The sequence below is a fragment of the Lissotriton helveticus genome, chromosome 3_2 (assembly GCF_964261635.1).
Source record: "Lissotriton helveticus chromosome 3_2, aLisHel1.1, whole genome shotgun sequence".
NCBI classification, from domain to species: Eukaryota; Metazoa; Chordata; class Amphibia; order Caudata; family Salamandridae; genus Lissotriton; species Lissotriton helveticus.
The window spans coordinates 219,521,027-219,535,469 of record NC_136062.1 but is presented as its reverse complement, the minus strand read 5'-3'; the positions used below and the strand labels follow the sequence as shown (position 1 = coordinate 219,535,469).

At 43.6% G+C, this 14,443-nt stretch overlaps 1 long non-coding RNA gene across 2 annotated transcripts in view; it reads right to left on the bottom strand.

Moving 5' to 3' along the window:
- The window catches only part of LOC144826272 (uncharacterized), a 285,885-nt gene that overhangs the window by 115,356 nt on the left and 156,086 nt on the right, over window positions 1-14,443 (bottom strand). For both annotated transcript variants that reach the window (XR_013609750.1, XR_013609749.1), the window contains exon 3: window positions 10,074-10,223. This is a non-coding gene — a long non-coding RNA (uncharacterized LOC144826272). The remainder of the gene's footprint in view (window positions 1-10,073; window positions 10,224-14,443) is intronic.

The following is a 14,443-nucleotide window of genomic DNA, read 5'->3' as shown; positions in this document are numbered from 1 at the left end:
ATTATAATTTTGGGCGATTTTAATTTTCATCTAGAGTACTCATAATAGAGATACAGTAGCACTGAAAGAGACTTTGGCCTGTTCTGGGTTGCCTCAGCTGGTCACAGTCCCCACCCACATTGCAGTATTTCCAACCCCTAGACTGTATTTTTCTAATGACCTCTGGGAGTCATTTCAGGCAGTACTTCCCCTTAGCTGCTCTGATCATAGGGCAGTCTCCTTCACATTTACACTGCCTTCTTTGCATAGGAGGGACACACTTTAGAACAGTACAATCCATAGGACAGATTGGTAGGGGCTGTCAGCGTAATCTCTCACTATTGCTCTAGGCAGTAAACCCTTTGATGTTCAGGATGATGTGGACAAAGCAGTGAAGGATCTCTCAGCCTGGTTATGTGTGGCTGAAGATATGGTAGCTCCCTTCCAGGAAGCTGAAAGAAGAAGAATCTATTTATTGCACCAACAAAATTGAAGCAACTAAATGCTCAAGAGAGCTCTTCAAAATCTTGCTGCAGTTATCCACTTCACCTGGCCTCTGCAGAATTCCAAAGGTCTCAAGAGCTATGTAACCAGTTAGCCAACTTTCTTCAACTTAAAATCACTAACATTTATCAAGAGCTTGAAGCGTCAAAATCAATTGACAAAAACGTGCTCTCTTTAAGTAGAGCGCTTCAGTAACAATCTCCTAAATCCTCTGAACTCAAGGCAAAAACTGCAAATATGTTTACGGTCTATCCTTTCATTACCCCACAACTTGTTGAGCAGCACCTTCTTAACACCACATCGGGATCGCCCTTTGAACCATTTGCACCTAATACGCTGCACAATGTGGCTGGCATGGTGACTCACCCACTTTCATCTATGATGAACAAAGCCATCTCTTCTGGGTGCTACCTGTGGTTGCGTAAGGAAGCAGTAGTAAAGCAACTCCTCAAGAAACCCAACCTGGACCCTAAGGACCTTAAATACTACCATACTATCTCTCTGCTTTCAGCCCCAGCTAAGATCTTGGAGAAATATCTCAAAAGCCCCTTTATGGCATTTGTAAAAGAACAGAATTGATTGGAGGTGTCTCAGGTGGGCTTCTGGAAAAAACACAGAACTGGAGCAGCATTGGTGCCAGCCATGAACTGTGTTAGGCAGCTAGTGGATGAAAGGCAGGGCACTGCTCAGATCCTATTGGATCTGTCCACAGCCTTTGAAACCATCTCCCCATCCCTGCTGATCGAACGCCTACTGGAAATGGGTATTACAAACAGGGTTTTGAAACTGCTATCTACCTTTCTTAAGGATAGATCCATAAGAGTGACGGTGAACCAATTCCAGCCTGACTCGTTTTCCTTGCCATGTGGGGTGCTGCAGGGTCCATCTTTGTGCCCTACGCTTTTTAACCTCTGTGCCTCTCTACTTGCCCGGATCATCCACGCCTATGAGCTACAAGCACTCTTGAATGCCGACGACACCCAGATCATTGTGTCAATTTCTAAGAAAACGGCAGCTACTGCAGCTAACTTTAACCTCTGTGTGACAGTAGTAGCAGGGTATATGGAATGAAACTACCTGTAGCTTAATGGACAGAAAACTGATTCTTTATTTTCTATGAGACTCAGTCCTCCATCTAGAACAACAATTGGTGGCTGGACGCTCTAGTTACCTTACCACCTCCAACAGAGAAGGCTAAGAATCTAGGGGTGATCCTGGACAGCAAGCTCTCACTGGACTGGCAGGCCAGCTGTACCATTTCAACTTGTTTCTGGCTCATCAGGATGCTGAAGAAAATCTTCCCTCTTATCCCCCACTCATCACGGAAACAAGTTGCCTTGGTGTTGGTTATTTCAAGAATTAATTATTGTAATGTGCTTTATTAGGATATTAACAACAGCACCCAAGCCAAACTGCAGTTAGTACAGAATGTGTTAACAAGGCTTATTATGGATATTCCTAAATGGCAGTCAATGTCCAAGGGATTGCTTGAACTGTACTGGCTCCCTATAAAAAAACATTTTGTTGAAGACCCTCTGCCTAGTACACAAGGCTCTTTATCAGGCCAGTCCGGATGGAATCAAGGCACTGTTTTCACTGGTATATTCCTGGGAGAAATCTTTGCTCAGCTCACCTCAATCTGATTACAGTGCCCAGAGTCTGGAAGAAGAGATGGGGAGGCAGAGCTTTCTCAGTCGCGGCCACAAGATTGTGGAACTTACTTCATCATCATCTGACTTGTATCAAACTGCATTCTCCCTTTAGAAAAGCCCTAAAGACTTGCTCGTCACCTTCTAGGGAGATCTTTCAGCAATTTTGCAACTCTGTCAAATTGCTTCCTGGTTGAATCATATTACTGTGACTATAGCGCCTTGACACCTTCCAGGCATTTGCTGCGCTCTATAAATCCATTTTAAAGCAAATTTAGTCATCGACCATGTGCCAGTTTGCTTCTGACCTTTCCATAAGTTAGAAGTAGCATTTCTTGCTGTGGCAAATTATTTCTGTCTGATACTAGATCAAATAGGTGGAGCAGTTCATATTACTCTCATTACCACATTAGACATGGCTTTCCAGCCGGTGCGTATGAATCAAATGGAACAGCCTGAAATTCAAGATTCCCCTGGTGTGGTTAACCTCTATCTGACTGGAGAGATCTGAAACAGTCCGACCATGGCATATTTCTGTTATGTACTAATCCTCTGACTTGTAGAATTACTTGGGCCTCCACTGTTTAATCTTTATCTATTCCAGTTACCCTTACTCATATGGGGGCATATTAGCAAGAACTGTTGGTTTTTATTCTCACAATGTTTATGTATTCAAATGGTAAATTCACAGCCTGATAATCCCCCCACACGTTGAACCCTGAATAACTTTTAACATGGAATTTGTTCCTTCCTGGCCGATAGCAGCCGCGAACTGTGGCCGGTCCCATTAACAATCCGGGACGTCGGCAAAGAAAAGCTAGAGAGGTTACGCTCAGAAGGTTGCTTTGCAACCGCCGTACGCGTCCTCACCGTCCTCGTGCATGTTAGACAGGATTAAATGGGTGATTTTCATACCCGCTGCATAGCGATACGGAGCGCTGCAGCAGCAGAAAGAAATTGGATGCCACCCAACCCTAATCTAATAATAGGTGAGCAGACCACAGGGCCTAATTGAACAATATCCTGTAACTACTGAATTGTGGCTAAATCGGAATGGAGGAGACTAATTTACTCTCCTTTCCAAACAGAGACTACTTGTGGATTGAAATCACAGCGAATCTAGAGCATACATTTGGGATTGGAATCACACCAACTCACCACCTACTGAATCTAGGTGAGTTTCTTTCCCCACATACTTCTGTCTTGATCATTAATGGGGACAAGAAGAATGGGAGAGTAATTTTCACACCCATTTTTCCCTTTAGTTTTACTGTATGAAGGACACACCTAGCTTCTGCTAGGATACCAGCAGCATCATTGTAAGTGATATTCATGGTGCCATACCCCGTGAGCCTGCCTGGGCTTGCTTAGGTGAGTCTTTACCACTGTGTGTGCTACCGTGATGAATTTGGCACTACACATCCAAACACAAACCTGACCACTAACTTTAATATCAACAGGCTGTTAATCCCTTGTCCAAGTCCTGATGAAGACCCGCACTGACCTCCCAATAGTGCAGACCCTGGGTTAAAACATCAACAATATACTCCTTGGACCAGTCAAAGGATTCTGCGATGAGACTTATTCATTCAGTCCGCAGTTACTTGAAATATTTTGCTTCTCTGGCCATCTCTTCCTACTTCCCCCAATCACCTTTGCAGGGCCGGACTGGGAACCAAAACCGGCCCTGGCAAAGTGCTCGCCCCCTCCCCGGGGGGTTGGTGGTGCCGCCGAGCTCTTTGCCAGGGCCGGTTTTCGGCCAATTTTGTTACAGGGCAGATTTTGCAGCTATACTGCAAAAACGGCCCTGTAACAAAAATGGCCCCCAGGGGCCCCAAACTGGCCCCCCACCTGTGCTGCGCGCCAGGGAATTGCCCGGTGCCCGCTACGGCCAGTCCGGCCCTGCACGTTTGTAGATGTTACACCCTCACAATATCAGTGAGCACTGAATGTCACCTTTTCACGTGCTACGTGTCACTATATGTTTTTGACAGCCTTGAAAATTTAAATAGGATATTTTTAAATGATGCAATTAATAAAAGTTCTTAGAATCCCCCTTATGATTTATGTTTGTATTTATTATGATTAACTTGTCTTTCTATGAATAGTCTCTTGACTAGCCCAATAGCTTGTAGAAATAATACGCACCCGACAGAACCAATTGTAATTTTGGACAACTAACCTGGGATTCTTTTGGAATTCTCTTACGCATATTAGCAAGCCCATTATCGCCGCTTAAGCTGCAGTTTCCTGCCGCTAAAACGGCGATAATTTTAACAAGGTTATTGCTAATATGCCCCACAATCCTTTAGCTTCTTGCTGATATCTTACACATATTGATACCCAAATGATTGTTTCCCTCATGGATAGTCTGGTCTCTGCCCAAAAAAGGTTTTGGACGTGAAAGCTAGCAGTTAATTTGTGGATTGTCAAATTAATGAAAACCTTATAGTAATAAATTAAATGGTTCCCATCTTTAAAGGATCTAACACCATATGGTGTTCTCTTTAGTGGCCAGTGAAGTTGGGTAAATCACCCACCGTAGCTGCGTCAGCAAAAAACACTTTGATTAATTTTCCAACATGTTCACTCTTTTTCGGAACAGATGGACCGGTTTATCCACTTGCTTTTACTATGTCCATCAGCAACACAAAATCATCCCTATTCTCCCATCTCCATAAAGCTGCTGTACAGTCAAGTACCTTCCCACAACAAGATTATACAAATGTTCGCTATCTTGCGCTACCTGCCTTTTTGCTTTTAATTTCCTTCAAATCATTCAGAACATTGTGCTAGGCTTCTCATCTGAGACTGCTTCATCGCTAAGCCATTTCTTCTCACCTTTCTTCTGTCTGCTGGTTTTCTGTAACTAAACCCTCTATCTGCAGAACATTGTCCATTTGTGCTTCGGCACTGCATAACAAGGCCCTGTCTTTATTTAGCACCCTATTACTTCTGACATTCATTGCAGAATCTTATAGCTTGACACTCAAGCTGCTGGGACAGTCTGAAGGAAGAGGGCACATATAAGAGGGAGATCCTTCTCTATTTTAGTTGTGCAGGACTGGAAATCTATTCCTCTTGAGCTACGGTGTAGCTCCACTCTTCTGGAAAAACACATAAAACCGGCCTTTCTCCACATTAGTAAAGTTTGCACCTCTCCTCTGGAAACCGCTTAGCGCCAGGATGCCCTGTTTGCATGGGCGTCCGCAGGGGGGCTTAAGGGGGGTCGCTTGCCCCCCCTGGATTGCCGGTCTGTCCTGTGCTGGCCCAGTGACAATGTGCTAATTACAGCAGGCTGTGCTGTTCTCGTGCGAGAAGCCCCAGGAGTTGAAACGTTCTCTCACTTGGGGCCTCTCGCACTTCTCTCTGAACTCTAAACCCCTTCCGAATCTCATGCAGACTGTGGCGTGGCCCATTGTCATTCTGTCAGCTCCTGATCATCACATAAAGAATGACAATGGGCCCTCTGCCTTTAAGGTGCCTTGCAGTGCAGACATCCTACCTGTGTTTTTTTTTTTTTTTTTTAAGTTCAAGTTTATTGAAACCAAAACATAGCATAGAATACAGAATGTAATACACTCAATCAATGAAAGGTATATGAGATAGAAAAATAAAATTGAGAAGGCATAATAAAACGGAATCAATAAACACCTATATCTAAGTCATGGAAAAGGAAAAACAAGGGGGGGGGGAAAGGAAACAAAACAAAAAGGGAAGTGAAGTATGAACATTTCATAAAATATAACATTGTATGCAGATATTAAAACGTAAATAAAATGTATACAATTAACAGCGAGTAATAAATAAGCATAAAATGTTATAAATCGAAGGCAAAAGATAAATAAGCAAAATCATGGCGGCTTATGAACATCATCAGATGGATTTTGGTGGGTAACAATAGTATTTTGAGAAGAGGGAGAGATTTTGGAGAGGTAGGTAGTAAGAGGAATCCATAATAGGTCTCGTTTAACAGCTAAGGAAACGGGGGTAACATAATTGGTATCAAGCCTATGGTGAAAACAAATAGCATTCCACCAAGCTGAATAACTGACTTTGGTAGAATCTTTCCAATTGGAGGTAATCAGATGAAAGGCTATGGCCAAAAATAAGTCAAGCAACTTATAGTGAGAAGGGGAGAGTGGTAAATCAGGAGACAAAGAATCCAAAAGGACGTTGGAAAGGGAGAAAGGGAGTGTGAAACCAAATATTTTGTGCAAGCGGAGCCAAATCAATTGCCAAAAGGAAACAATGTTGGGGCAGTGGAACAACATATGAAGTAAATCAGCAGATTGGCAAGGACAGGACCAACATTTAGGCAAAATGTCCTGGGAGAATGTGGCCAATTTCTGTGGAGTTAATAGTAAACGGTGATATAAAAAGTAAAGAGTTTGGGTAGTATTAGCAGCTCTGGACGTTTTGTGTATTTTTAACCACAGCTTATCCCATAGAGAGACAGGCCAGGATATTGACAAATCCCGTTCCCAGGCCAATTCAGTCTTCGATTTGAGTCGGTCAGGTGAAATTATAAGACATTTGTAAATGTGAGAGGCGGACGGAGAGGAAGTTAAAAGCGGGCTAATGATAGAGTAAGAGGAGGGTGTCACAGAGGAAGAAGGAAGAGATTGAAGGTATTGAAGAAGAGCAGGAAGCAACAGGTCGTATTGTTTTCTAAAGGAAGCAAGGAGAAGAAATTGAGCTTGAAGATCTGTAAAAGAAAGAGGAACGTTATGAAATAAGAGTTGGGAGATCCAAGATAGACCTTTGGATTTCCAAGAGTTCCAATAAAAGGAACGGTTCTTAATGCGAAGTAACTTATTATGCCAAATAGGTTGGTGGGACAAAGAAGTAAGGGAAGGGTAAGAAGAAGGTAAAAGGGGAGATAAGAGGTGACGGGTATGAGCAATGACAGGGGATTTCAAGAGAGAAACGTTGGCCGAAAAGGCAAGGGTCTCCAAAAAATCAAACGGAGAAAGGAGAGATTTCGCCAGAGATAGCCAAACTGGAGGATAAGTGGGAGTTTCTGTGGAAAGCCAACGAGAAGCTTGTTTGAGGATAAAAGAATAATGGTATGATTTAAAGTCTGGAAATTGAAGACCACCAGACTGTTTATCTTTTTTAAGAGAAGACAAGGCGATCCGTGGAGGCTTATTTCTCCAAAGAAATGTCACCAAGAGTGAGTCTAACCGTTTAAAATAATAACAGGGTATGCGAACAGGAATCATGGATAGTGAGTATAGGACGATAGGAGCTAACATCATTTTGATGGAGTCCAAGCGACCCCACCGTGAAAGAAAGAGGGGATACCATCTAGTAATAGAGTCAGTTAATTTCTTTGTAATATATTCAAAATTAGCCTTCAAAGTGTCCGGTATAGAAGGGGAAAACCACAATCCTAAATATTTTACCTTAGTCGACTGCCAAGAGAAACCAGTATGATCAAAGTAATGACGCTGACATAAGACATTAAGGGGTAAAACTTCACATTTGTCACGATTGAGATGATATCCCAAAACCTGTGAGAAGGCGTCAACTTGGAGTAAAAAGGCAGGAAGAGTGGACTCAGGATTAGAGCAATAGAAAAGGATGTCATCTGCATAAACAGATAATTTAACTTGATTAGGGCTGGGGTTAAAACCAGTGATTTGGGCATCCAGTCGTAATTTAGTGAGAAAAGGTTCCAATGCTACAATAAACAATAAGGGGGATAAGGGACAACCTTGTCGGACACCCCTGGAAAGGGAGAAATAATTGGAAATTTTCCCATTAGCAAAGATAGAAGCTCTAGGACCGGAATACAAAAGGGAGATGAGGGAGATTAATTTAGGGGGAAAGCCAATCCAAGTGAGGGCATGAAACATAAAGTCCCAACTGATCCTGTCAAATGCCTTTTCGGCATCTAATGTGATGGCCGCAAGTGGGTAGGATAGGGAAGAAGCCTTACTAAGAACATTAAAGAAAACTCTGGAATTGTCATAGGACAAACGTCCCTTCACAAAACCTGATTGTTCCGGACCTATAAGTTCGGGTAAAATGGGATCAATACGCAGGGCAAGTAGTTTGGCAAATATCTTATAATCCGTGTTAACAAGGGAAATGGGGCGGTAATTCTTACAAAAGGAAGGGTCTTTGTTATCTTTGGGGATGAGGCAAATCATAGCGTCTTGAAAAGTACCTTGAGAAGAGCCATTTGCAATGAAAGAATTAAATAAAGCAAGCAAGCGAGGAAGAAGAAGTTTCGAAAAATGATCATAGAATTCAATAGAAAAGCCATCAGGACCGGGGGCTTTACCGCGTTTCAAAACTGAGACTGCGTGGGATAGTTCTTTAAGGGTTAAATCCGCTTCAAGTGAAGGGAAATCAACATGGGAAGAAGGAGGAGACGTAATGGATTGAAAGTAGGAGGATAAGTCAGAGGGAAGCGGAGAGGATTCGGGAGTGTAGAGGCCTTTGTAGAAAGTGACAAATTCCTGCAAAATGTCGTCATCTTTAAAATGAGAAGTACCACAAGAATCAATTATAGAGGAAATCCAAGTTCTATCTCGGCGTGCTTTCAAATAGTTAGCTAAAAGTTTGCCCATTTTATTTTGTCCTCCATAATGACGAGCACTGCTTTTTAAAAGATAAGAATCAGCAGCGTCAGTAGATAATTTGTTGAAAGCAACCTTAGCAGTGATGAGATCTTTTAAAGAGGTGTCTGAGAAGGAATGAAAATAGGCATGTTCTAACTGTTTAATTTGGGCCAAAAGTTGGGAAGATTGTTTCTCAAATCTCTTCTTTTTCTGGGAGACGTAATTAATGATAAAACCCCTAGCAGTTGCTTTAAAAGAGTCCCATATCATGGTCAGAGAAGAATCCGGGATGGAGTTTACGGCAAAGAAGTCAGCAACAAAAGAGCTGAATTGGCCAGAGAATTTAGGGTCTGCAAGGAGGGAATTGTTAAAACGCCATCTGCCAGAGGGGGGGGGGGAAGGGATTAGATCAAAATCAACAAAAACTGGGGCATGGTCAGAGATAAGGATAGCGCCTATTTCTGAAGCAAGAGTGCATTGGGCTAAAGATTTACTAAGAAAAAGATAATCAATGCGGGATTGTGTCTTGTGGGGAGGGGAGAAATAACTAAATTCTTGGAGGTCGGGATGGCAAAGTCTCCATATATCAACTAAGGGTTTACGACGGGTGGCAGAGGTAAATTGAGTATGCATTTTAGAATGAACAAATTTAACAGGGGATCTCCTATCAAGAATGGGATCATGGATTTGATTACAATCTCCACCAAAAATGATATATTCATCATCAAGGGAAATTAACTTATCAGAGATAAGGGGCCAAAAAGTATTATCCACTGTTACCGGGGCATAAACATTAAAAATAACCAAAGGTACATTGTCAATTAGTAACTTAATAAGCACCCAACGACCATCAGAGTCTGATTCTTGATGAATAACAGAAACTTTAAACTTTTTGTGAACTAGGATAACCACCCCATTCTTTTTCCCTAGAGCTGGGGAGAAGAAAACATTACCAACCCATAGTCTCGTCAGTTTAGAAGTTTCAACATCAGAGAGATGAGTCTCTTGCAACATAGCAATATCTGTTTTTAGTCTAGACAAGTGGGATAACACTCGCTGTCTTTTAATAGGATTATTTAATCCTTTAACATTCCACGAGGTAACTCTGAATGTAACAAGATAAAGGTAGTATAATAATACATAAAGCATACAATACAACATAACATCAATAAAACCAAACTGTATACAGAGTAAAAGATAATGAAGCAATAGAGCGAAGAGGTAGAGGAAAAAATAGAGTAAAAAAAGAGAAAGAATAAGGAGAAAAAGGTAGGAAAAACAAGAAAAGAAAAATGAAGAGAGTAAGGTCCATAGAAGAAAACAAGATAGAACATTAAGAGGAAAGATAAAGAAGAAAGCAAAAACTTACATAGACTGTAGATCAAACGGAGGGAGGGAGGGTGGGAGGCCATACGAGGGAATGACGCTATCCGAACTCACGGAGGAGAAGCGAGGAGGGAAACAGCACCAACGAGCCACTAGTGAACAATAGGGGAGGGAGGAGGATTGGGTTGACGACCTGTGAAAAGAAGAAACATGTTAATCATATAAAAGAAAACAGGTAGTTAGAAAGGATATCACTGGATTGCAGAGAGGAAAGAAAGATCTCAGAGAAGGAAAATGCAGAAATATAAAACAGGAGAGGAAGATATAACCAAGAATATCAAACTGCAAAAAATCAGAATGAAGCAAGAAGGAAGTGATAAGCACATCCTAAACAAAGCAAAACGTATGCAGATGGCAAAAAATGCAACAAAAACCAAAATACATTATTGAGCAGTAGATGAAGACCCAGTATCCATAGATTCAGCTTTGAAGGAGTAAAGAAAACTCTTAAGTTTCAGTGGGTCTTCGTATGAAGTAGTCTTATTGTTGACAGTAACCCTAAAGAGACATGGGTGATAGAGACCATTTCTGGCACCAATAGAACGTAACTGAGGTCTCAATGCCAAAAACTCTTTACGACGGTCTGCAGTTGACTTTGCATAGTCTTGAACAAAAAACAGAGTATTTCCAGACCAGGTAATTTTCTTCAAAGCCCTGGCGGCAGCCAGAACTTTTAATAGGTCAGTATATTCAAGAAAGTAAAGAATTATTCCTCTGGGCTTATTCAGTGAAGGAGCAGAAGCATGATGTGGTAAAGAACCTAGTCGGTGTGCTCTCTGGATGTTTAACGGAGGGCCTTCTGGAAGTTTCAAAAGTTTGGGCAGAAAGGACTTAAAGAAAGAAATTGGATCAATTCCCTCTGAATTTTCCACCAAGCCATAAATGCGAAGGTTGTTACGACGATTCCTATTTTCCAAATTTTCAATTTGTTTGTGTAGGCTGGAGACTTGAGAACAAAGGGAGTCCACCTTGGAAGCAGAGGAATTTAAGGAATCAACATTTTGTTCCAGCGTTGTGACACGACTTTCCACGGTTAACCATTTGTTAGAGAGATCTTGAAGAGTAGAGGTGGTTTCCTGGAGAGAGGCAGTAGTCTCTTCAACAAAGGGGCGTAGGGCCCTAATTTCCTCAAGGAGCAAGTCCATGGTGACTGAAGAGGCCGACGCAGGCGGAGAAGGTGGATCCTTCTTTAGTCTCTTGGAGGAAGCTTTACTGCTGAGAGTAGTTGAAGTATTTGCCGGTGAAGAGGTCTTCTTTGGTGAGGCAGATTGAGGTGAAGAGGTATTTGATTCTGCCATGGTTAAGCACTGATACCGTGAGCTAGTGTCAAGCAAGAACTTACAGGCAGTGGCTGTAGTATGGGGAGCCTCCTTGGTCAGTTTACCCATATGTAAGGCACTATAGAAAATAATAATAAGAAACCAGTGCCGTATGTAAGGTATCAGCCGGTAGGGAAAAATAAATAAATAAATAAATACGAAGAGAAAAGATACCAGATGAACAAGGAGACTAGGCTCTTTATAGGGAGTAGGTCCAAAAGCAGGTGACAATCAGCTTGACTTGAAGCTAATTACCCATACTGAGGAGAGATATCTGCGTGATTTGGTAAAACAAATTGAGGAAAAGAAAAAAGTCCAAAGATACAGATTATAATATATGTGTAGATATATAGAGGTACCTCAAGAGGACAGGAGCAAATGACCTAAATTATGAGTGACTTAGCAGGAATATAGTCATGGCGTAAACCTTAGCAGAGATATGAAAAGCTTTGCATCAACAAAGAAAGTTTCTCCAAGCAGAAAGCAATCATACAATAATGTCACAAAGCCACAAGCCAAAAGTATGGGAAACTGCAGCCGGAAGGTGCATGATTATGTGAAGCTCATAGTATCAGGCAGTTGAAATAAGAGCAATCGCTAAAGTCATTAATGAGGAGGCTTCAGTGCACATAAAATGAGCATAATATCACTGTAAAAGAGTTAATAAATGCAGCATAGTTGCAAAAATGACACTTGAAAGGAGATGTTGAATTGTAACAAAATAGCTACGCAATGAAGAGGTCTCCGGCAGCAGTGGATTGCAAATGGTGGACGCGGGCTTCCTTAATCCTCAGCATCATACAAATGGCAAGAAAAGCACAAAAACAGATGCAGGCACAAGTAGGAGATAGCCTGAAAACCAAAACGGAGGTCCGTTGGAGCCAGAAGCGCCCTACGGGCGAATTCCCTAGAATGCAGGCATTTAGCAGAAAATCGCGCTAAAATCCGCGATTCAGTCAGCGTCCACTCAAAATGGCGGGCGCGATGCTTGGAGTGCTGCGTCAGAGTTATCAAAGGAAGGAAAAAGCTGAGCAGACCTGTAAGGAGGCTGAAAGTTGCTCGGTGCAAGTCACGAGCACTTCATGACTCTTGTCGTTCAAAATTGAGTCGGTCCAGGTACAGGAAATGCCGCATTAGCCCGTCCCCTCTCCCGTCTTCTCCGGAGAGCTACGGAACAGCGGCCATCCCTGTCGGGCGCAAGCCACGCCCCCTGTGTTTTTTTTTTTTAAATAGTGTCAGCTGACACCAATGCAGCAGTGCTGCGATTCACAACTTAGCCCATTAACAAGTAAATGGTCTTTTAAAGACTCCCTGTCTGTCTGTTTCCCTCCCTCACTCTTTGTGATCTGTCGGGCCAGGTGTCACAAAGGCAGTGTTATGGGTTGAAAGGCACGAGCCAGGGGTCACAGCCGCGGCCCCTGGTGACCCCAATATGACATCCATGGTGCTGTGGCAGGATGCAGTGTGCAGAAACGCAGACCTGATGGAACAATAGAACGCTGCAGACGAGTCTTGAAGTGGCCATGTTACGTGCCTGCAGCAAGCGGTAGGGTGAGGGGGGATTCACTGGCATGCTTCACTGCAATGGCAGCATCCACATGGGTTCAGATGTGTGGGCAATGCACGGACCGCACAGCATCCTTACACAGAAGCAGGCCGGAGCCTTCCAAGTCACCTTCCTTTTGTTCTTTCGGGCCGTTTTCTCTAATTAAAAAGACCAATTCATTGATCAGATCTGCTCTTTAACAGAAAACACTTTGATAGGTGAAGGATTATGAAAAATGCATCCAGTGATTTATTAATGTACTAGGATTATATTTTATGAATAGATCCTGAAATAAATAAATGGCTTCTGATGGAGGGAGACAGAGGGCGACAGACAGAGGGAGGGGGGCGACGAAGGGAGGGAGACAGACGGAGACAGATAGAGGGAGGGAGACGGAGAGAGAGGGAAAGAGAGGGAGACGGAGAGAGGGAGACAGGGAGGGATACAGAGGGAGAGAGACAGAGGGAGGGAGGCAGAGGGAGGGAGACAGACAGAGGGAGAGAGAGGGAGGGAGAGAGAGGGAGGGAGACAGAGAGAGGGAGACAGAGAGAGAGGGAGACAGACAGAGTGAGTGAGAGGGAGAGGGAGGGAGGGAGGGAGACAGATAGAGATAGAGACAGACAGAGAGATGGAGGCAGAGACAGGGGCAGACAGGCAGAGAGAAACTGAGAGGGAGACAGAGGGAGGGAAACAGGGACAGACAGGGACAGACAGAGACAATGGAAAGGGACAGACAGCGGAAGGGACTAAGACAGACAGAGAGGGAGACGGAGACTGAGGGATAATTAGAGAGGGAGAGAGACAGAGCGTGATAGAGGGAGGGAGAGGGAGGGAGACAGAGGGAGTGTGACAGAGAGAGAGAGACAGAGAGAGACAGAGAGAGAGAGGGAGACAGAGAGAGAGGGAGACAGAGAGAGGGAGACAGAGAGAGGGAGACAGAGAGAGGGAGACAGATGGAGGGAGACGGAGACAGACAAAGAGGGAGACAGAGAGAAAGGGAGGGAGACAGAGAGAGGGAGGGAGGGAGACAGGGAGAGAGACAGAGAGAGAGGGGGAGGGAGACAGAGAGAGGGAGAGGAGAGAGATAGATAGAGGGAGGGAGACAGAGAGAGAGAGGGGGAGGGAGACGGAGAGAAGAGAGATGAATAGAGCGAGGGAGACAGATAGAGGGAGAGAAGAGAGATAGAGGGAGGGAGGGAGACAGAGAGGGAGAGAGGGAGAGAGAGAGAGATAGGGAGAGGTAGAAGAGAGAGAGGTATGAGAGAGAGAGAGAGAGAGAGAGAGAGAGAGAGAGAGAGAGAGAGATGTGTGTATGCTTGGTCTGGTGGCTCAGTGGATGAAGGCGTCCGCTGCAGGGGCATGTGTTCAACCTCATGGTCATAGATTTTTTGTTGCTCTAGCCCCAACCTCCTCCCCCACTGACCCCGCCCCCACCGGTGCAGCCCTCGGCCACAAACCACACTGTAAATTTGCCCCCCCCCCGAGAGA